Source organism: Artemia sp. Qi Xiang Cuo, chromosome 12, assembly GCF_049724085.1.
Source record: "Artemia sp. Qi Xiang Cuo chromosome 12, ASM4972408v1, whole genome shotgun sequence".
NCBI classification, from domain to species: Eukaryota; Metazoa; Arthropoda; class Branchiopoda; order Anostraca; family Artemiidae; genus Artemia; species Artemia sp. Qi Xiang Cuo.
In genome coordinates, this window is record NC_142805.1 from 9,291,664 (window position 1) to 9,316,526 (window position 24,863).

At 33.5% G+C, this 24,863-nt stretch overlaps 1 protein-coding gene and 1 long non-coding RNA gene across 2 annotated transcripts in view; one reads left to right on the plus strand and one right to left on the minus strand.

The window, feature by feature from the left end:
* Positions 1 to 21,648, plus strand: part of LOC148945744 (uncharacterized) — a 45,331-nt gene extending 23,683 nt beyond the window's left edge. Inside the window, exon 3 of the long non-coding RNA XR_016142570.1 lies at positions 21,482 to 21,648. This is a non-coding gene — a long non-coding RNA (uncharacterized LOC148945744). The remainder of the gene's footprint in view (positions 1 to 21,481) is intronic.
* Positions 1 to 24,863, minus strand: part of LOC148945742 (uncharacterized) — a 382,959-nt gene that overhangs the window by 305,891 nt on the left and 52,205 nt on the right. The gene's annotated exons all lie outside the window — the stretch shown is intronic.

The window sequence follows — 24,863 nt, forward strand, 5'->3', positions numbered from 1 at the left end:
TTCTAAGAAAAAAATTTGTTAGTATTAATTAAAACTTTGTTAGTATTAAGAAAAAACTTGTTAATTCTGAGAAAAAATTTGATAGTGATAAGACAAACTTGCTTCTTCTAAGACAAATTTGTTAGTGTTCAGTAAAACTTGCTGCTTCTAAGAGAAATTTGTTATCACTAACAGAAAACTTGATACTATTAGAAAAAATTTGTTACTATAAAGAAAAACCTGTTACTTCCAAGAAAAATTTTTACTATTTAGAAGAACATGGTACTTCTAAGAAAAATTTTGTTAGTATTAAGTACAATTTTGGCTAGCATTAAGAAAAAACCTGTTACTTCTAAGGAAAAATTTGTCAGTGTTAAGAAAAACTTTCTACGTCTAAGAAAAAACTTGTTACCATTAACAGAAAATTGTTACTTCTAATAAAAATGTGTTACCTTTGAAAAAAAAGCTTGCTACAGTTAAAAAAATTGTTACTATTAAGAAAAACCTGTTACTTTCAAGAAAAAGTTTTACTATTAAGAAGAACATGTAACTTCTGCGAAAAATTTTGTTAGTATTAAGTAAAACTTTTGTTAGTATTAAGAGAAAACTTGATACTTCTAAGAAAAAACTTGTTACCATTAACAGAAAACTTGTTATAAAAATTTGTTGCCTTTGACAGAAAACTTGCTACTATTAGAAAAAATGTGTTACTATTAAGAAATTCCTGTTACTTCCAAGAAAAATTTTTACTATTAAGAAGAATATGTTACATCTAAGAAATATATTGTTAGTATTAATAAAACGTGTTACTTCTAAGAAAAAAATTTTTAGTGTTAAAAAAACTTGTTACTTCCATGAAAACATTTGTTACTGTTAAGAATAAAATGTTACTTCTAAGAAAAATTTTGTTAGTATTAAATAAAACTTTTGTTAATATTAAGAGGAAACTTGTTACTTCTTAGAAAAAATTTGTTATTGGTAAGAAAAACTTACTACTTTAAAGAAAAACGGCTCGTATAAATAATATTAGTTTTAGTCTTCCTTTACCTCCACAAAACGCAACTATGCCTTATCGTCAAGATATATTAAAGTCAAGAAAGGCTGGTGGTCCAAGAACAATCATAATTCCTGACGTTTTTATAAAGCAAGAAGAGAGAAAACTGACTCGTGTACAGAATATAAGTTTTAGCCTTCTTTTACCTCCATAAAACGTGATTATGCGTTATCGCCAAGAAATATTAAAGCCAAGAAAGGATGGTACTCCAAGAATAACCCCAAGGTGCTTATCTGCAAGAAATGTAGAATTTGTGCTTTTCGATGAAAATATGTAAAAAAATAAATGGAAAATTCAGCCTGGTAAGATTGATGAGTGTCAGGTCGTAGTCAAAGAACTTCACAGTTTCGTGAAGAGCTAGGGAAAATCATAGAAAATCATTGCTTATTTACTGTATCAGTGAAAAATCTAAGTTTTGTATTCTATTGAAGCAGATTTGATTTTTGAAAAAGGGGAAATACCTCCAAAGGGTGTAACGGGTCTTGATAAAAGTGATATAGCACATCAGATACAGCACATCAAAAAATTATAGTGTGAAGGTTTCAGACGTTTATCTACAAGAAATGTAGAATTTGATGCTTTTTCAATGAAAATATGTGGAAAATGGAAAATTCAAGCTGGTAAAATTGATTAGTGTGAGGTAGTAGTCAAAGAACTTCACAATTTTTGAAGACTCAGGGAAAAATCTTAGAAATCATTAGTTTTTGGCTGATACGGTGAATGGCTTGCGAAAACGTGAACCAATGGGTTGAAGCATAATTTTTAACAAGAAATGTTTGAAAATATGTCTTGGAGGGGATTATTTGATGTCAAGGGGTGTCGCAGTGCAGGAATATTGTGGCAGTGTGGTGTAAATTGCTTGGGTATTACGTTCTGGCAATGAAATGCCAAGTTTCGCTGTTCAAATAAAACCACTGTTTAATTTAGATTCATAAGCTTATTTTTTGTAGGAAAATTGAAAATGTCTTCTGGGGGGGGGGGGGGTTGTTGAGGTGGGTGACAGGCGCATAATTCCGTTGTGGTGTGGAGTGTTTTGTGGAGAATCATGATGGGCTTGGCTTGCAAAAACATGAATCACTGAATTGAAGCATAATTTTTAACAAGAAATGTCTTAGAAATGATAAATGGGGTGTCAAATAATGACGCTGTGGTGTGAATAAAATGGAGTATATGTTCTACAGCTTAAAAGTTAAGGTGGAGATGTTAAAAGAAATTCTTTTGGAGGGGGGGGGGAATGAAAATCTAACTTGTATTCAAAGAAACGGGATATTTTCATTAAAAGCCTTTAAAATAATAAAATAGAGCCTAAAAATTGACCCCTAATATCAACCCCTTGTAACTCTTTGAATAGAAATACAAAAGAAAAGCTGTAAACTCTCTGTGTTCTTTTCTCTGTGAATTGTCTACTTCTCTGTAAAGTTCTCTGTAAAGGCCTCTTTGGGGCCTGATGGTAGCGTTGGCCTATTATCTGGGTTCTAACGGTGGAGGATGTCTAGAATCTCTAACCATCACATAGTTTATGTTTAGAGTATAAAATGTTTATTTGTACATATAATACAGTGAATGTACATATGGCGAGGACAGATACAGAATTAAAACTGACTCAAATAATCTAAATTTGTAACATATATTCAGCACAATATGCAGATACACATCCGGCCGTTTGACAGAACTGCTCTATTTTTAATCTGTCAACTTCTAGGAATTACAGCAAATATTCAGAATTAATTTAGTTATCAAGGAAATGGGATTTGACTAGGAAATGGACCTTTTGAAATATACTTAGAATTTTAATTATTGTTTTCAACCCATAAAAACCCACTTCCAAAGTTTAAAGATTTTCCCCGGGGTTTTCAAAATCTTTTTTTTTCAAAAAAAAAAACGATTTTATATCCTCAAACAAAGGTACACTTAAAAAGAACATAAAATAAAATACTGACACTAAAGTGAATCAACAAGACACAAGATATTATATTTTTCCAATTGGCACTTTCATTTCTCTTTATATTGTCCTGCTGAGTTCGCATAAAAGTCGCATAGCTACACCTAACAGGAAAATTTGCACATCGTCAGAATATCTTTTAAAAGATCTTAAATTTGCACGGAAAACTTAAACAAAAATGATAATCTTCAACTGAAACACAATGAGATTTTTCTTTACTTTCCTTTTACCCAAAGCTTTAATTCTTTCTTTTTCCAAATTATGCGGTTCTTTTACTATTCATAAGATATCAAACGTAAGTAAATACATCACTTGAGAAAAGTTGGTCACGCATCTTTCACTCGTCATTTATATATCTTTGTTTTTCCTAGTTCAAAGAAGGCACTTCTCCTGTCCAGTTAATCACCGTAAAAATTAGCTACATCCTCATTTTGACTTGACATCAAGTCCCAACACCGTTTATACTGCAATAACACAATGATCTCTATAATCATCTTACTCTCCTTATCTCTATAATTGTTTCAATACTCTCTATAATAACCTGGAGGTTTATTTCTTGTTTTCCTATTGCTTCTCCTAAGACTACTTGATTCTCCACTTGAGCCTACTTTAGCCTCTATTTCCCCTTTATCTATCTCTACACTAACTAGACTAGGCTCCATTTGAACCTCATGCTGTACGCTAGAAACAGAGCTATCCTCCATTATTCCTGAAGTTACTGCTGGAGTCTCCACTGGAATCTGGTATACAGATGATGTTGAATCGATTCTCCAATGCCCACTCTAACTCCAATTCTACAATTTTTTATTCCTCTGATATTGATTTATTTGTTATTACTGGTTGCTCAAGACAATTTTGAACTACCAAAAGTTTCTCACCCGGACGTTGACATAAGCTATAACCGTTGCTGTTTTTCTCTTTGTCATTAGATTTTACTTTACTAGTGGCAATATTAGGTTTATTGATCATATCAATTTTTTTTCCTAACGTAGGTTTGACGTTCCGATGCATTTTATTCCTACGCAAGCACAAATTACAGTTCTCGCAATACTCTCGAACTTTTGCACCCATTCTATCAAATACAAAGATATGGCTCACTCGATCTAATGTCTTCTCCATTGACATGTGACCACCAATGAGTAAGTGATCATGAACCAGTTTTATTGCCGAATCTACTAGGACACTTGGCAAGACTATTTTAGCTGTTCTAGGGATCCCTTTGACCTTGCCAACGCCTCCTAGCGGATAACAATGAAGAAAACTTTCTTTTAGAAACAGGTCGTAAAAAATATTCAACAGCTAAGACACAAAATTATTATATGTCATTTTCCCTGGCACGGAACTCTTATCCGCCCTGTCGACTTCTGGCACGCTCTTTTCCGCCCTGTCGACTATTTTTTCTCTGGCACGGAACTCTTTTCCGCCCTGTCGACTTCTGCCACGCTCTTTTACGCCCTGTCGACTATTTTCCATGGTACGAAACCTGCAGGGTTTTCGAGGTTCGGTGCTCCAACGCCTACCTCTCTCTTCGCCCATGGGAGCTCAGACCTTCCTTTCCCAGGATCCTCTGAACCCGTTAACCGCTCAGACCTTCCTTTCCCAGGATCCTCTGAACCCGTTAACCGCTGGTGTGTCGGTCGACCGTCGTCCGCCCCTTCACCAGCTTCATCTCTCTCGACACAACGCCTCATTACCTTGGTTCCTAATAAATTCTCAGTTATCTGGTCCCTCGGTCAACCATAGTTCGCCCCTTCACCAGCCTCATCTCTCTCGACACAACGCCTCATTACGTCGGTTACTAATAATAAATTTCTCGTCTCTCTTGATAATACACCTTTCTAGATCAGTGCCTTATAAAAATTTCTCAGTTTCTCGTCATAACTTTTTTTTTGTCCTAAAATTTCTGCTTAAATTCCTAATATGACCCCTACATCCTGCACTAAAAAAAAAATCTACCTATCCCCCTGGTCACGTTTTACGTCAGGCCAGTTCTGACGGAGTCCTTCCTTCTGTCCAACAAAATTCAGTATCTACGGTTGCTGAAAAAATTCCTGCTTTTCTTCAGCAATTTCGTTTTCAATAGTTTTAAAATGCTACGCATCATAATCAGAATCATAATCATTATGGTATTTTAATAAATATCTCTCAATTTTTAGTCTCGAGCCTTAAATAAAACAATCCATGCCTATACGATCAGAAAAACCTACTAATCCCCCATACCCAGATCGATATGATTTTGTGGCAATCTCCACCCTCTTATAAAACTGATACACTGTTTCATTGGATGATTGCCTCAATTCAGCTAAATCTTTGAATTTTTTTTTTTCCAGCTGTCTTTCCTGGTAAATATGCTTGCGTCATTTCCTTTTCAAGTTCCTCTAAATTTATAATATTGGAGGAATCTCTATCCTCAAAAAAATTAAGCAATGACCCTGTTACTCTAAGCGGTACTGCATCTATCACCTGCGATTCTGACCAGCCCAGCAATACTTTTACCCTTCTCAATTGCCTAAAAAAAGGTTTTATAAATTTTGCATTTTCAAGAACTGGAATATTTCCCAGGGGATCCATTACTGGCCCAATTACTCTTTGATTCAAATTCTCCTTGTTGCTCTTATCCTCAATAGGTTTATCTGTTATATCATTCTCAGAATTATTCCCCATATTTACACTACTTCTTACAGTGGCATTTTCTTTGGCCATTAAATTACCCACAGTAGTCAAAAATTTTACGATTGAAGTGGGATTATAATCCCGAATTGAAGAATCAAAATTCAAAGGGACATTTAAACCTTTATTTCTTATTTCTTTGAAAAAGGACGAAGAAATATCTTTGTCAAATTCAGGATCTAAAATTGGAATTACGCTCATTTTAAACGAGAAAAAAAATATGAGTAAAACAAATTAATTAAGTCAACGCTGTAAAAACAAGGTAAAATCGTTATTCAACACTCCTAACAGATTTCCTACTCGCGTGCGAACTTAAAATGCATGACTTACTTTCGTAAATTGTCCTTCAACGTTCTTCACTTTTTCTCAAAAACTGGAATCTGGAGCTGGAACCTTAAATTGAAGCGGGATCCTGGAAGCTGGAACTGAAGCTGGAACCTTGAACTGGAACCTCAAAGCTGGAACTGGAATCTTTGACGATGCAAACGGCAACAAGTTTTTTAACTTCCGACGTCAAACGATGAAAAGTTTTTTGGCACGTATCAATAACACAATATTGCACGAGCCAAAACGGCTTTCAGCGGATAGTCTCTACGCCACAATTATAGTTGAAAAGATGAATTTTACCAAAATTGGAAGGTTAGGAAACTTACGACGACAATTTAGGTGACGGGCCTCAAAAGGAAATGTTAGCTTGATATGTGCAATCCTCTCCGGCAAAAACCGGCAATCCTCAAACATGGTATGAACTGCAATCCTCTCCGGCAAAACCGCTGCACCACTTTGTAAACTCTCTTTGTTCACTTCTCTGTGAATTGTCTACTTCTCTGTAAAGTGAGACTTCTTCTGTTTGGGGCCTTATGGTAGCGTTGGCCTATTATTTGGGTTCTACCGGTGGAGGATGTCTAGAATCTCTATCCATCACATAGTTTATGTTTAGAGCATAAAATGTTTATTTGTACATATAATACAGTGAATGTACATATGGCGAGGACAGATACAGAATTAGAACTGACTCAAATAATCTAAATTGGTAACTTATATTCAGCACAATATGCAGATACACATCCGGACATTTGACGGAACTGCTCTAGTTTTAATTTGTCAACTTCTAGGAATTACAGCAAATATTCAGAATTAATTTAGTTATCAAGGAAATGGGATTTGACTAGGAAATGGACCTTTTGACATATACTTGGAATTTAACTATTGGTTTCAACCCAGAAAAACCCCCTTCCAAAGTTTACAAAGCATTTTAAAGATTTCAGAGGGGGTAAAAATTCACAATTCGTGAAAATGTAAGGGACCGGGCATACTGAATTTCTCAAAATCTACCAGGATTTGAGGGTTTTCCAACTCGTAATCCTCTGTTAGCTGTCTTGATGAAAATTGGCTATTATGCCTGTAAACAAAGGGCTTAGGGCTAATATTTATATTTCTGGTCCAAGAAGCCTTCACTTTGAACGTTTTGCAATGCACGATATGGTGCTAATGAGTCTTCTACAATCGCATCCACTCACCTCCTTTGGCGATTAGTCTTTCTTGTCGATATTTGTCAAGATGACAAGACAAACAGGCACTACAAAACGCTCACTTTTGATTATCACCTGGAGGATTCCAGAAATAGAATTTCCCCTTTGTTCCTCAAATATCGCATTCATGGGAAAAGCAATGGTTTTCAGCTGATTTGTGGTAAAAAACTAGAATTCTAGCCAGAAGAAGGCCGAAATGCCAAAAGTCAAATGATTTAGGATTACCGAAAATCTATACGGATATTGAACCTCCTGTTTCAGAGGCAGCTAGGCCGTATGGGGTGCGTTCGTTTCTAAAAGGTGCTGCTAATCCTAAAAAATAAAGGGTTTATATAGACATTTATTTTAGCCAAAAAAGACTGTGTCACTGCAAAGCGGTGTTTTCAGCCGATTTGTGGTACAAAACTAGAATTCTAGCCAAAGAAAGCTAAACAGCTAAAAGATAAATGATTTCAATTACCGAAAATTTATACGGATATTGAACCTCCTGTTTCAGACGCAGCAATTCCGTATGGAGCGCGTTCGTTTCTAAAATGTGCTGCTAATCATAAAAAAATAAATGGCTTACATAGACATTTATTTTAGGCAAAAAGAGTGTGCCACTGTAAGGCGGGGGGTTTTGAGCCGATTTGTGGTGAAAAAAAACTAGGATTCTAGCCAAAGAAGGCTACAAGCCAAAAGTTAAATGATTTAAAATTACAGAAAATCTATACCAATATTGAACCTCCTGTACCAGAGGCGGCAATGGCGTATGGGGTGTTTTCGTTTCTAAAAGTGTCACTGGCGTTGAACTGGAAAAAAATAATACCAAGAAAAGAAATCAATAAAATATGGAATTAAGTCATATTTCTTGTGCACCATTTCTCTATGTATTGGACAAGCTTGGATGATTCTCTAAGATAACATTGGAAACAATAATGTCTAGAAATAGATATTCTCCGTCTGTGTGCCAATTATCACTGACGTAAGAAACATCATTCTAGCACACGCAAAAAATGGGAAGTCCTCTGATGCAACAGGCTATCATGTAGAAAGTATCTCTCAATACAGAATTTTTGGAAATAGCTTGTTGGTCCTGGCGTCTGGCGCGTTGTTGCGTTTGATGTAAATTTATCTTTCAATTCATACAGAATACAAAAAATTAAAGAAAAATAAAATTTCTTGAAAGAAAGAAAAACGCGTTGAAAGTTTTGATGGAAAATAGAATGTCAAAAAGTATTAGGGTACAGTGCTGTGTGCGCTGCAATTACGTAAGATGTACACCTTCATTACGCAACATGTGTGGCGTCATTGCATAAGGCCCATGTGTGTGCCGTCATTACGCAACACCCACGTGTGTGCCGTCATTACGCAGCAAGTGCGTAAGGTGTGTGCCATCGTTAAGTTATTCCCAGTAAATCCATTTATCATTACATCAACCTAAATAAATATATTAAGTCACCACGTCATCATTTTTTACACTTGGTCATGGGAATCCCGCGTGTCATGGGAATCTTGCCAGCTGTATTGCTTTTAATAATGAAACAGGATTGCGTCAACTTGGTAACGGAAACGGGTTATGTCGTGGGACTCTTGCCAGTTGTATCATGGAATCTACAGGGTGTGCTTCTTTGGAATCTTACCAGCCGGTTGGTAGATACAGGGACCGTTAGAAACAGGAACATCTTGCATTCTGGGGGTACTGACTGCTTGAAGTAATTGGGCCCCCACTACTACTGGACACCAGGAAAGGACTTTGAAATTTCCAAAATAGTTAAGCAGAATGTCGAAGGGTATAGTGACAAAACGTCATCATTTTTTAAGTAGATGGATCTAAAATTTTTTATGGTTGGTGTCCTGCTCTTCAAAAAAAGGTGCATCCAATAAATACTGCTCCCTATTTACCAAATCTGAGACCAGTAGATGCTCAAATTAGATGATTAGTTTCGAAGCCATATACTGACCTTAAAGATGCTTTCAGTGACTTCAAGCATCATGATGAAAGACAGTATCATGTTGATGCAGCACAAAAATATATGATTTTATCAAAATATAAGAAGGACAAAGCCTTCCAATTGACCAGCAATTAAATCTGCAAGATGAAAAGCAAAGGACTACAAACCAAAAAATGCTAAGACAAAATGTCCAGGCTATTCTATTTTGTGGTTTTCATGAACTGGCCTATGCGGGGTCTTTGTGAAAAAACTGATATCCTTTCTACGCTGCAAATGCCTTGACTGTCCTAGATCTTGCAAAGTATATTGTTAGGCTCGGCTTAAAGTTCGGAGTCTTCATGAAAAAATTAGTTGGAATAAGCTTAAATGGAGGTAGTAGCATGTCCGGTTCGTACAATAGCAGTCAAGACAGCCGAAAATGTTGAGACATCTGCCACAATACCAAGACTTCAACCTTGGTGATTCTCCTCTTCAGATATTTCTATTTTTTATAAAGACTTTGTTTTTTTTCTCATGTCTCAAGCAGCTATGTAAAGAACTCGATATGAGATTTCACAAAGACCAAGCTACAGCCTTTCAAGTCCAATTTTTGATCCCTTGTATTATTGTTGACGCGGCCATATTAGCCAAGGTTGTGACAAAGCTGCAAAAATCTAAGCAGTACTGTTCCTCTGAGACTAGCCTCCTTGCTGAGTTAACTGTGTTGCAAGCCAAGTGGAGGTCTAAAGGCGAGTCTCATCTTCCCAATAAAGTTTCTTAAAGTCGTGGTGCATGCAAAAGATAATTTTCGTGCTGCGTGTCTAAGTTTTTCAACTGTGTATTCGCTCTTGATTATATTTTCTCTGTTGCCACAATATCAGTAGAGCGTTGATTTAGCTCACTAAAGAAACTGAAAGCATGCCTCCAAAATCAGACAGGAGAGAGCGAGTTGAAGGGTCTTGCACACAAATCTATCAATTGCAATGTCAAGGTTGATATTGATGATGTTTTAAGCGACTTTGCAAGGAAATCAAGATGGATTAAAATATAAGAAGTATTTACAGGGATTAATGTTGTTTTATATCTGATTCAGTGATTAGCAAGATTAGAGCATTAAAATTTGGTTAGTTGAACTCATTATTTTATCTTTTTTAGTTGTATAGTAATACATAATCTCAAAACAGGGAATAGGACAATAATATAATTAATTGCTTGTAAGTTTCTTCACATCCAGTAGATTTTATCTTGTGTCTCTCCCAACCGGAAATCCTAAATAAGCCTTGATACTAGGAATGGCTATGCTTGTTTGCTACTAATTTATGATACTTTTGCTCAAAATTAGGAAAGTTGTTACCACTTCTTGCTTACGTCTTCTACTTTAACTTAAAAAATAAAATAAAACATATATATTATTAATTGAAAAAACTCTTTGCAAAGAAATTGTTCAAAAATAAAATCTTGATAATCAAGACCTTCATACAATTTGATGAATCATTCCCCTCACATTAAGTATTTAACCCTTTTTTTTAACTTAAGATTTTTAAGCAGGTTTTTTACCTTTAACGTGAAGAATGGGATGTTGAGAAATCGCAGAAATCTAAGAAGCAAATAGAAAGAGCGTATATGTTGGAAAGTATGTCTCGCACCTCAGCTTTTGTCAAACCATTCTGATCTCTTCATAATCAAGCTTGTGTTTGTGGTAAAGCCTTTCTAATAAAGTCAATTTGGAATTTAGTAAAAATATATTAAGACGCAAATACAAATTTTAGAAATACCACTTTTTATTAAGATAAGGAATATATCCTGCGAAGTTTCTGCTTAACGGGAAATTGAGAAATCACCACTTCCTAGCCACTGCGTCAGTTGGGTAAAGGAAGGTGTGGTTGATAAAAATGTATAAAATATACATTTTATGGGAAGGGGGAGACTGATACTAACTTTATGCCGGACTGACCTCTGGTCTGTTGTTTTTAGAAATACTTTGGAATGTTGTCGGATCATTGTAAGTGTCTTAAGTATCCTATTATATATTATTGTAGTTTTCTGAGGCTTGTGGTCTACTTGGGACAGCTAACCGGTAGCTTGGGACACAAAGTATTGTGTTATAGCCAACCTCTCTACGATCTACCTTTAGCCCCTCGAACATACCCAGCTGGTATGCCTCATTAGTCCGGTCATAGCCTAAGGCACGCTACCAAAGTTTAAATACCTTAGGGCCATAGTTTATCTCCCCTGTAAAGGAAGAATAAGGGCTTCCTACGACTACACCACCTACATACCTTAAAGAATCACGTTACCACAACTGGCGGCAGTGGTGGGATGCTCCAAGTAGACAGGAAAAAATTTTGCTCTTTTATGTCAGAGTCGTGTTCATAAAAAAGAAAAAAAATGCCTGTAAAATTAAAATTATGCACCTAATAGACTTGAGGACCAAAGTTGAAGTTGAAACTTAAAACAAAACCACAAAAAGTTGGGAAGTTAAAGTGAAAATAGTCATTATCACTTGTATTTAAAAAAATAAATTACCATGTGCATGAAGGCCAGGTATATTTTTTTGCAGAAGGGCCACTTTGTTTGATAAAAGAATAGCCAAAGAGAAAACTGTGGCCACGAATAAAAAAGTGTGGCAATGCTATACAATATAATTAATTATTGTGTGTGCAGGTTCTTCTCTTCTTCTTCTTCTTCTATTTAACAGCAAGCGGGCTTTTCAGTAAAATTATTTAGCCCTTTTCCTTTTGCTTCACTCTGTGGGCTACAGAGCTACTGGCTTGATTGCCTCATATTTATTAGATATATTCAGATATCTTTCAGCAGATCTCTCGACTCTAGTAGTTCAAATATAAGATGATAGATGTCGATTTCTATGCTCTGTGTGCAGGTATAGTTGGCTTGGATCTTGGCTGATAGTGGGATTTTGTTGTGTTTGTAGTATTTTAACAGTTTAAAAAGCAAGGTATGTTGTGCAGACGTCAGCATATTACATTCAAATAGGCAATGGTCAATTGTTTCATTATTCATATTACAATGCCTGCAAAGAGGGGACAGGGGAATTGAACCACTTGAATTAGAAAGCTTATATGAGAATGCAAGGAAATTTAGTCCATTTGTTCCAGAACGAATTCTATGATAAATTTTAGAAAGATACTTATTGGGAAAGGGGGAAAGGATAGGATTAATCTTATTAAAATTAATATCTGATAGCCTCCATCGGTAAATATCTCTAATTGGGATTGATCTCCCACTTGGCTGGTCAATATTTATAGCATTTTTTGCTATTTCATCAACCTGATGATTACCACTTATGCCAGAGTGGCTAGGAATGTACTGAAAGTAAGTTTTTATGCCACTTGAAGCAAGATTATCAATAATACTGAGACAATGATAAGTGTCAATGTCCAACTTATATTGAGGAGCTGAGGCCAGCAACTCAAGGCTTGATAAAGAGTCGGAATAGATGATAATATTATTGGAATTTTCAATCAAAGATTGGTTTTGCTTAAGGTGTTCTAATGCCATGATTATGGCATTTAACTCAGCAGACATTATAGATAAATTATTAAATAATCTCTCGCCCATTGCAATTTTCAGGTGAGGAAGGAAAACACCACTTGCAACCTTCTCATTCATTTTTGACCCATCAACAAATATTTGGAAGTGATTTTTATAGGTAATTGTATTGAGTTCTGCAAATTTATTCTGAACAAAAGCAATGGGGGTTAAATCTTTATTCCATTTTGAAAATTCAGTATTTATTATGGGAAATGACCAATTCCATGGAGGGGATTGGGGGAAATTAGGTGCAATAGACTTTGCTGGTACAGGGAACTTCTTTTGAATATTGGCATACTCATCTGCAATACCTCTATACATGGCTGGATTTCTTAACCAATTATGTAATGTGTGTGAGCTATTTGATTCAATTTTTGTAAGATGTTTTATCAAGAGAAAGCTACGTCTCTCCCTTATTGTTGTTAATCCACTCTCCATAAGCAGAAACTTGGTGCTTGTGGGTTTCCTAAGACCAAATATGAGACGCATTATATCATTTTGTGTTGTTTCAATTTTTTGCATCTGGGTCTTTGCACAAGCACCATAGACAATGAGTCCATAGTCAATATGGAGTCTTATATGTGATTTATAAAACTGGAGTAAGGTTTTCTCCTTACAACCCCAGGGTGTGGAAAGAAATCTTTTTAGTATATTTGTTTTTCTATAGCATTTTCTTATTGTGTTTGAAATGTGGAGGTGGAAATTGAGTTTTTGGTCAAGCATGAGACCTAGGTAATTAATATTATTATCTTCTGGAATAGTTGTTTTATTTAGAGTTAGTTTTGCATTAACATGGTTTCGCTTCCGGTGAAATTGGATTATTTTTGACTTGGTGGGTGCAATGGGTAAATCTGAATGTTGAGAGAAGGGGGAGACTGATACTAACTTTATGCCGGACTGACCTCTGGTCTGTTGTTTTGAGAAATACTTTGGAATGTTGTCGGATCATTGTAAGTGTCTTAAGTATCCTATTATATATTATTGCTGTTTTCTGAGGCTTGTGGTCTACTTGGGACAGCTATCTGGTATTATTATATGTTAATTGAATAAAAGTATTGTGTTATAGCCAACCTCTCTACAATCTACCTTTAGCCCCTCGAACATACCCAGCTGGTACGCCTCATTAGTCCGGTCATAGCCTAAGGCACGCTACCAAAGTTTAATTACCTTAGGGCCATAGTTTATCTCCCCTGTAAAGGAAGAATAAAGGCATCTACTACGACTACACCACCTAAATACCATAAAGAATCACGTTACCACAACTGGTGGCAGCGGTGGGATGCTCCAAGTAGACAGGAAAAAATTTTGCTTTTTTATGTCGGAGTCGTTTTCGAAAAAAAGACTAACATGGCATGAAAAAATAAAAGTATGCACATAATAGCCTTAAGGACCTAAGTTGAAGTTGAAACTTAAGATAAGACCACTATAAGTTGGGAAGTTAAAGTGAAAATAGTCATTATCACTTGTATTTAAAAAAATAAATTACCATGTGCATGAAGGCCAGGTATATTTTTTTGCAGAAGGGCCACTTTGTTTGATAAAAGAATAGCCAAAGAGAAAACTGTGGCCACGAATAAAAAAGTGTGGCAATACTATACAATATAATTAATTAGTGTGTGTGCAGGTTCATAATAGTCCTTTTAGCTGCAGCTGATGACAAGAGAACTTAGTAACGTTGTAGAAGCTACCGGAAGGCAGTCCTGGTAAGCAAACCTTCAGGGTGCAAGCACAAGTCAATTGATAGTGCCAAAATAGGTAAAAAGACGAATAGCTAAATTTTTAGCTTATCAGATATAAGCTTAAATGGAGCATTATCCCAAAACGACATTAAAGGAAAAAAAAGAGAGATTACAGACAAAAACATTATAAAACTGTCTCAAGTACCTAACAATTAGAAAAGAATTAAAAAGCTCAAAAGTCCGAATAAACAAACAGGCATATAGTAAGCTAATGACAGTTAATGACACAATTTGCTTCGAAGTAGAACCAAAGTTGTAAAACAAAGATAAGAAAATGTATATAGTTTTATATGAAAAAGTTATATAGTGGTAACAAATGCTGTTGAGAAAATATGTAAAGTTATAAAGATATTTTGAAAACACTTTATAAATATGTAATTGTTATCATATACAAAAAAAAATTGTAATTATGTAAATTTTAATAGCAAAATCATGTTATATGAACCATTGCCAAGCCCTTATGTATAGTCTAATCATACTTATCAGTTATAGTGTATAAATCTATTTGTTGGAGTTGATTTTTTTGTAAATATCTTAATTGCAGTTAAGTCTTATCAGATAAAAGTCTTGACGGACTTATTTAAAAGTTGTAAAAAGAACAAATATTGCAGTGATTAAATAAATTATCAGGGTACATAATTATTATTTGTTGTTAACAATTAAGTTATGTATCAACATAACTTCTGTTAATATATATATATATATATATATATATATATATATATATATATATATATATATATATATATATATATATATATATATATATATATATATATATATATAATATAAATATATATATATATATATATAATATAATATATATATATATATATATATATATATATATATATATATATATATATATATATATATATATATATATATATACCTAAACTATCCATGTACATATAATAGGAAATATAAATAGGAATATAAATAGGAATATAAAATATAAATAGGAATTAACAAAACACTAATTTGAAATAATTCCAATGCTAGTCTATACCGTGTTTTATTTTTTTTAATGCTTTAAATTTTAACCAGTAGTTAAATATCCTATCTAGTTTTGCGAATTAAAAAAAAATACTTGTGTAAGTTATTACACAATGCTTTTATATTTATATATATATATATATATATATATATATATATATATATATATATATATATATATATATATATATATATATATATATATATATATATATATATATATATATATATATATATATATATATATATATATATATATATATATATATATATATATATATATAAATATATATATATGTATATATATATATATATATATACTATATTTTTATTCTCTTTAAGTTTTAACTAGTGATTTAATGTTATATATAAATGTTTGACTTTTCACAAAACCGTTGTATATAAACGTTGACGAGTCAACGTATAAATATTTTTATTTGAAAACAATCTGTTCAGTGATTAATAATTATATATTAAGAGTAAAAAGAGGAGAAAGTAATTAAACGTAATCAACTTTCGTTAAAAAAAAAGAAAAAAGAATGCAGTGATATATAAAAATTTTGAGTGTTTCTTTTTACTATATATAGGTAACAAATTATGCTTTATGTGTATTATAATGTGAATATTTATTTTAGATACAGCCTTAGCTTTTTTTTGTTAAATCAAATTTTTCGTGACATCCTTTTGAATAAATTTTTTTTCAATCATTTTTTTAATCATTTTTTGAAAGTAAAAAATTTTTAATCCACTTCAAATTTATCCTGATACTAACATCTCATACCATCAGAACCCAAACCATACCTGATCAACTGATATTTTGGAAACTATAGTAGTATTACAGACTTTACTACAAATTCATCAGAAAGTGAGATAAAATCAGAACTTAATTTTGGCCTAGAGAATATGCTACATAGCCCAAATGGCTTAGATTATTGAAATATATAAAAATGCTTTGTGCTGTAAAAATATGTGAAAATTTAAAAACCAAAAATGTTATGTGTAATTTATACAAGGTATTTCTAAAACGAAAAATGAATGGTATATCAACCACATCACACAGACAAATTAAATTGTAATGGGAATTAAATTTAAACTCAAATAATTTATAAACATTTTGAATATAACTTTAAATCTAATTGAAGCAGAACCACTAATATAATGCTTAAGCCGCTTTTGGTCAAGCTATAACAGTAGATCCATATGAAAAAGGGTAAAAAGAGTATTTTTCAGTCCTAGAGACAGAGAAAAAGAGAAACAATGATGAATTTAAATTGAAATCCTTCAAAAAGAAAAACATGGCCTATATAGGACCAGAAAAATGACCCTAAGGAAACCCATTGAGGATATATGAACATAATGACCCAAAGATGGCAGCATAATAGCTGTAAACAAAATTAAGTTGTTTCAAAAGTAAAATATTGAGAATTGGGACAATTCTTCTTTAAATGTAGAGTATTGTGTTAAAGCCTTTCTAATTAAGTCAATTTTGGAATTTAGTATAAATATATTAAGATGCAAATACAAAGTTTAGAATTACCACTTTTTATTAAGATAAGGAATATATCCTGCCAAGTTTCGACTTAATGGGAAATTGAGAAATCACCACTTCCTAGCTACTGCGTCGGTTGGGTAAAGGAAGGTGTGGTTGATAAAAATGTATAAAAGATACATTTTATGGGAAAGGGGAGACTGACACTAACTTTATGCCCAACTGACCTCTGGTCCATTGTTTTTAGAAATACCTTGGAATCTTGTCGGATCATTGGAAGCGTCTAAGAATCCTATTATGTATTATTGTAGTTTTCCGAGGCTTGTGGTCTACTTGGGACAGCCAGTCCCAGTAGAAACTATATATCTGGTATTATTATATGTTAATTGAATAAAAGTATTGTGTTATAGCCAACCTCTCTGCAATCTACCTTTAGCCCCTGAAACATAACCAGCTGGTACACCTTATTAGTCTGGTCATAGCCTAAGGCACGCTACCAAAGTTTAATTACCATAGGGCCATAGTTTATCTCTCCTATAAAGGGAGAATAAAGGCATATACTACGACTACACCACCTAAATACCATAAAGAATCACGTTACCACACTTTCCCCTAGCTGTCCCACTCTTTATTCTGAAGTATCGAAATGTTTTAGATACTAATTATGCTTTTGATAAAGCATATTCTACATTTTACTGTAAGCTTTCTGTATGGGGTGGGGTTTTTAAATTCGCTCCTATACAAGAATAGTTTGATTTAGTTTAAAGACATTCTGTACATTTCTTGTAAAATTACTCCTTTTTTTAAATAAAATAAACAATAGTGTCAGAATCGTCTCCCCCTCGGCCCTTTACGCATGGTTTCTCTAATAAGGGTCTGGATATCTTAGGATCTCGATTCCCTAACCTTTTAGCTGTGTCACAGTCTTTACTTAATAAGGGCATTAAAGATTGCCATCGCCATTCAAATCAGTTTTCTTCTGATACTTCAAACCTGTTGTTTTGACGAAATCGTTTCTAGAAAAAAAAACAGGATATACATCCCTGTTATTTCCTGTTAACAGGGTTTTTCCTGTTATTCAAGGTAGGGCCTCCAAGTCACCAGTTCAGTTTTTTCTTAGGTTTTTCTATCGATTTGACTTCAGAGGCTTATAAGACTCTTTTGTTAAAGTTTAAAAAAAAACTATTTAAATTGTATCTATGTTCTATTCTATTGAATCTGAATAATGGTTTGAGTTTCTGAATCAGTAAGAAAAAGTGTTTTCAATGTAGCATACAGTTATGTAGAAAACGCACTTTAAAATTTTGCATACTACTTGCTGAGGTTTCCTCTTTCCTTGGTTGCAGCTATAGGTCCAATCAGGAAATGTAACAGAGGATACATCATCTAAGACGTTTATGAGATAAACTTAGTTGAAGAGTCCATCTCCTTAAAAAAGAGTTCAGCTCTAAAATAAACATAACAAATTTGCTGACAGCAAAAGTTTATATATCGCCACAAAAGGAAACGATCAACAAGATAAAAATGATTTTCTTATTTTTAAAGCAGGGGAGGAGGGCGACTAAAAATCGCTTGTACATTGTTTTAGACAATTATGATTTCATTTATGTAGTTTCATTTCTATTTGATGTCAATTCTTTTTCATTTGTGGCCACAATCGCCACAAAAGGAAACGATCAACAAGATATAAATGATTTTCTTATTTTTAAAGCGGAGGAGGAGGGCGACTAAAAATCTCTTGTTCAGGGTTTTAGACAATTATGATTTCAATTGTGTAGTTTTATTTCTATTTGATGTCAATTCTTTTTCATTTGTGGCCACAATCGCCACAAAAGGAAACAATCAACAAGATAAAAATGATTTTCTTATTTTTATAGCGGGGGAGGAGGGTGACTAAAAATCTCTTGTACATGGTTTTAGACAATTATGATTTCATTTGTGTAGTTTTATTTCTATTTGATATCAATTCTTTTTCATTTATGGCCACAATCGCCACAAAAGGAAACAATCAACAAGATAAAAATTATTTTCTTATTTTTTGAGCTTTGGGAGGAGGGCAACTAAAAATCTCTTGTACATGGTTTTAGACAATTATGATTTCAATTGTGTAGCTTTATTGCTATTTGATGTCAATTCTTTTTCATTTGTGGCCACAAAAGGAAACAATCAACAAGATAAAAATGATTTTCTTATTTTTATAGTGGGGGAGGAGGGCGACTAAAAATTTATTGTACATTGTTTTAGAGAATTATGATTTAAATTGTGTAGTTTTATTTCTATTTGATGTCAATTCTTTATCAATTGTGGCCACAATTGCCACAAAACGAAACGATAAACAAGATAAAAGGGATTTTCTCATTTTTAAAGTAGGGAAGGAGGGTGACTAAAAATTTCTTGTACACGGTTTTAGACAATTATAAGTTCAGTTGTGTAGTTTTATTTCTATTTTATGTCAATTCTTTTTCATTTGTGGCCACAAGCTCCACACAAGGAATCAATCAAGAAGATAAAAGTGATTTTATTATTTTTAAAGTGGGGGAGGAGGGCGACTGCAAATCTAGTGTATATGGTTTTAGACAATGATGAACTCAGTTGTGTAGTTTTATTTCTATTTGGTGGTAATTCTTTTAATTCGTGGCCACAATTACCACAAAAGTAATAAATCAACACGATGAAAATTATTTCCTTATTTTTAAAGTGGGGGAGGAGGGCGACTGCAAATCTCTTGTACATGGTTCTAGATAATGATGAATTCAGTTGTGTAGTTTTCTTTCTATTTGATGTCGATTCTTTTTCATTTGTGGCCACAATTGCCATAAAAGGAAACAATCAACAAGATAAAAATGATTTTCTTATTTTTAAAGCGGGGGAGTAGGGCGACTGCAAATCTCGTGTACAGTGTTATAGACAATTATGAATTCAGTTGTGTAGTTTTATTTCTATTTGATTTCAATTCTTTTTCATTTGTTGCCACAATTGCCACAAAAGGAACCAATCAACAAGATAAAAATGATTTTCTTATTTTATAGTGGGGAAGGAGGGCGACTGAAAATCTCTTCTACATGGTTTTAGACAATGATGAACTCAGTTGTGTAGTTTTATTTCTATTTGATGTCAATTATTTTCATTTTTGGCCACAATTACCACAAATAGAAACAATCAACAAGATAAAAATTATTTCCTTATCTTTAAAGGGGGGGAGGAAGGTGACTGTAAATCTCTTGTACATGGTTTTAGACAATGATGAATTCAGTTGTGTAGTTTTATTTTTATTTGATGCCAGTTATTTATCATTAGTGGCAACAGTCGCCACAAAAGGAAACAATCAACAAGATAAAAAAGATTTTCTTCTTTTTTAAGCGTGGGAGTAGGGCGACTGCAAATCTCTTGTACGTGGTCTTGGACAATGATGAATTCAATTGTTTAGTTTTATTTTTATTTGATGTCAAATCCTTTTAATTTGTGGCCACAATCGCCGCAAAAGGAAACAATCATCAAGACAAAAAATAATTTCTTATTTTTAAAGCGGGGGAGGAGGGCGACTGCAAATCTCTTGTACATGGTTTAGACAATGATGAATTCAGTTGTGTAGTTTTATTTCTATTTGGTGTCAATTCTTTTCATTTGTGGCCACAATTAAGTTACAGCGGTAGTCCTGTCACAAAATTGCTTGTTTCAGTGGGAACACCTTTTTGGAATACTTTTTTGGAGATTTGGCTGTTTCTCTCAAAACGTATATTGTAGTTTTCATCTTCTAAAAGAATCTGATAGTCGAGAATAGAGATTTTAAACCTTCACACAAGGGCTTTCAACCTAATAGATATTAATGGGATGGTTTGTGTATCAATTGTTCTCTTCCCATTCCCATTCAGTGCCAGCAGGGTTTTCTAGCTCTTTTGAATAATCCCATTAAATCATTTTGCTTATAAATTTTTACCATTAACATAAACCAAAATAATAGTCGGCATTCTTACCAATCACCATAGTGACCTGAGTAGTGGAGACTAGAGATTTTAAACCTCCGCCTAAGTGCTTTCAACCTAATAGATATTAATAGGATGGTTTGTGTATCAATTGTGCTATTCCCATTCCGAATCAGTGCCATTCAGTGCAAGCAGGGTTTTCTAGCTCTTTTTAAAAATCCCATAGAATCATCTTGCATATAAATTTTACTATTAACATAAACCAAAATAATAGTCGGCATTCTTACCAGTCAGCATAGTCACCTGAGTTGTGACTCACTAATCATCTTCAACTGCTATATTCTTCTAATTAGACAGTTTTTTTCTAAGTAATTCTTAAGCTTTCTGTCAGTAAAGGTGTTTGGCTCTTTACTAGAAAGCAGCTATGACTTAAACCGTGATGTAGAAACTTTTTGACAGAACCTATGATATTTGGCCACTATCCGTGTAATATTGTTTCTTATCCAAATCTATTGTTCTTTATCTTTTTTATATATTTACCAATTGCCTAGATGGTGGGAGGATCAGTTTACCGTACCTTCACTCTTCCACGAACTACCGTATAAAAATTGTGTGGCATTTTAATTGTTATATGACTAACCGACTTGTTTTGTTGTGAACATTTTATTCAATTTTTACTCTCGTTTTTTTAGAAGCTGAAGATATATCCTCAAATGATAATAAAGGTATTTTTGAAAGCACATAGCCTATGCTAATAATGAAACATGAAGCTAAACTTTTTACTGTTTCTCCTGGCATCTCTGGACATTGTCAACATAATGCTGACCATATTAAACTGGAGTTGGACAACATTGACGGGGACAAAAGGTATGCTTCAGATATCCCGATTTTCTGAATTTTTGCATGTCCCAACTAAGAAGTTTTATCTGAAAAAATCCAAAATGTGAAGAAAAAAATATTTAGTAAATAATAATCCCAGAGGTTTTTATTATTAAGACATAAAAGTTTGTATCTCAATTAAACTCCTGAATAAAACGACAAACCTAATCAAATTCGAGACTTTTTCTGACTTTTGGAACTCATTGAAATTCTTTTACAATTTTTTTTAATATGGATTTAGCTATACGTAATAAAAATAATATACCTTTATGACATATATGCCTCAACACTATAGCAATGTAAAATTTCCGTATTTTAATCATTCTCTTCTTAAAACACCTTAGTTTCGCTTATTTCTAATGCAACAATGTCTCTAAAGAAGTGGATAATTTTAATGGGGCTCAATCATCAAGGGTGATTTTAAAATCTTCATCTTCTGTATGTTTCCGAGGTCTGTAGATTCCAAAAGGGGATCAACCCCTTCTTTGTGTCAACCCCTTCGGGTCTGTTAGACCCGAGGTCTGTAGATTCCTGCTTGAATTTACTGGAATGCTTGCACTAATTATTGGATGATCCTAAATATATTCTAAAAATATCTGAAAGCTGATAATAATCAACATTATGCAAATAAAAATGGCGTCTTTTTAGGATCATTATTGTTAACCTATAAATTATGGCTTCCAACTAATGTGAAATGGAGCAATTAATAAGAGCTTCAAATGATATAGGGATTTACAATTGATGACAGTAATTTCTCAGTCTCTTAGAACCTCATCCATCAAGTAAAATAGTTTCAATTTTTGCTTTTTTTTGTATATAGGAGCGAGAAACCTCTACAGTAGGGTTCTCTGATTTGCTGAATGTGATAGTGTTATTTTCATCGATTTTATTTCACTTGATCTTTTGGGGGTGTTTCACCTCTTTTTTCAGAAATTGTGCACATTTTTACAGGCATGTAACTCTTAATAGGTAACATTAAACTTGATTAATATTATATATTTTGAATAAACATCAAAATCCGGTGAACCCAAAAATGTAATTCTTTAGATATATCTATTGTTTTGAAGACTGTTTCTTGGAGTTTCACTTACTATTGAACCGCGTTGCTCCTTACGTACAGTTCATTACTACAAACCATTCGAATATTATCAACCTGTAAAACTATGGATCACATTCAAGAAGAACATGCTGAGCGTTTTCCGATGTCCAATGGCAATTTATGCAAAGGGAGTGTGGTGGATTCACCTTTTAAAAAGATCAGCATTAAAAAAATAGTTTCAGCTTTTAACTTATAATAGAGCATAATGAAATCCTTAGACTTGAAAGGAGGATTCACAAAACTATGATGAGCATTTTTTTTTTAGCTCTAACAGCCTCTCAAAAAAATTCATAGTCCTTACATTTCTTGGGGAGGGTTATCTGTTGCCTTTTTTGCAAATTTTCTATCATTTCATTATTTTGATTTCTCTATGGCTAGGAATATGATGAGATGCAATAGAACGTCTGGTTGAATACAGATAACCGATCTTTTGGCGTATACCTTTCAGGTCATGATCATCACCATGCTAATTTATTTGGCTTAAAATATACAGTGATGAAACAGAATCTGACAGAAGCAGTATGTTCTTTGAAGAGGTCTCCAGACCATTCAGAGCATCTATTGCAAGTCGTACAACAAATAATTCAGCAGAAAGTACTGATGTATTAATCGGAAGGGGGCAAAAATATTCAGGTTTGGGTCGGGTATGCAGGCAGCTGCACCAGCTTTTGAAGCTTTAAAATCATCAGCATAAGCATCCATATAATTGGGAAAACGGATTTTCACAAAATTTTCAAAAGATGGCTGAACTTCTTAGGCTGAAAAGCAGGTTTTATTCTGTATCAGAATGCCCGTTTGCCACTAAATGTGAACCATCTCCACTGGTGGGGAGTCTAAATGGGAAAGTTGCCATTCAATGAGAAGATCACTCTATAAACTCATTTAGATAAAGATTCCGGAAAGATGATTCAGAATTCATAAGGTGTGGTTTATTAAAAGTTTTCTGGTATGCAAAATGTTGATTAACATATGCTTGTATTCTTCTCTGAGGCAGAACTCTTTCTGTAGTTCTGTTCCTGCAGAACTCTTCGTGAATTCTTCCTGCAGTGGTGTGATCACTGACAGTTCTCTTCCTGTTCTCTTCTCTTCCTGCAGAACTCTTCCTGAATTCTTCCTTCAGTGGTGTAATCACTGACAGGTTTCTCATTTTAGTAATTGGGACGTGCTTATAAAGTCAAACAAACAAATGTTCAAATGGGGGTAAGTCCATTTATTAGACAGCGGAAACGTACAAAGTTCTGAATATTTCAACCACATATACAGGAATCGTCATCACCAGATGTACTCAAGCATTAAAATTAAAACTAACATATTTATACAGAACAAATTTATTACGTCCGGTTCATTCACTAGATTTGTCTTCGATAGCTGGTTCGATTACTTGGTTCATTCCAAAGCCTCGAGTTGTAAATTTTCTTCTTTAATATTGCCTAAATAGAACTTCTATTTAGATTGGCAAAATCTTCTTCCTCTTCTATTTGCAAAAGAAATGTTGTTGATTTTATAGTTCTATATTGGAATGTTCACATGTCCCCATTTATTAAAGAAAAAAAATTCTTGATTGCTTTTACCATTTTTAACATACTATTCGTATATAGTGTTGAATTATTTGAAATGTTGTCTTATGTAAATAATGGCCAATCGATAAATTTAATTAAGCTATTGGAAGAAACTACGGGGTTAGTATAGTTCATTGATATTACAGTACAATTAAAATAAAACCCACCTTAAAATAAACTGATGTACAACTAGAATTATAAATTATTGAATAAAGAAAGAAATAAAGAATTCGAACTGTTGTAAGAATAATGACTCAAATTAGCTTTATAAATTAAATAACAATGGAAGAGTCATTGATATTAACTTTATAATAATTCTGTAAGACTAAAAACCTTGAAAGCTGAGTTATGTGGTAAATTAAAAAAGGGCTAAAAAATACAAGTCTTTCAGAGTTTGAGTGAGTTTTATATTATTTTAGTTCTCCCTGCTGCAGCGTCCTCTGACAATGATATGGGCAAACACCGACACAGGCAGTGGGAAAAACCGACAAAGACAGGCAGTGGGACGAGAAAACACTCGCCCAAACACACAGGCAA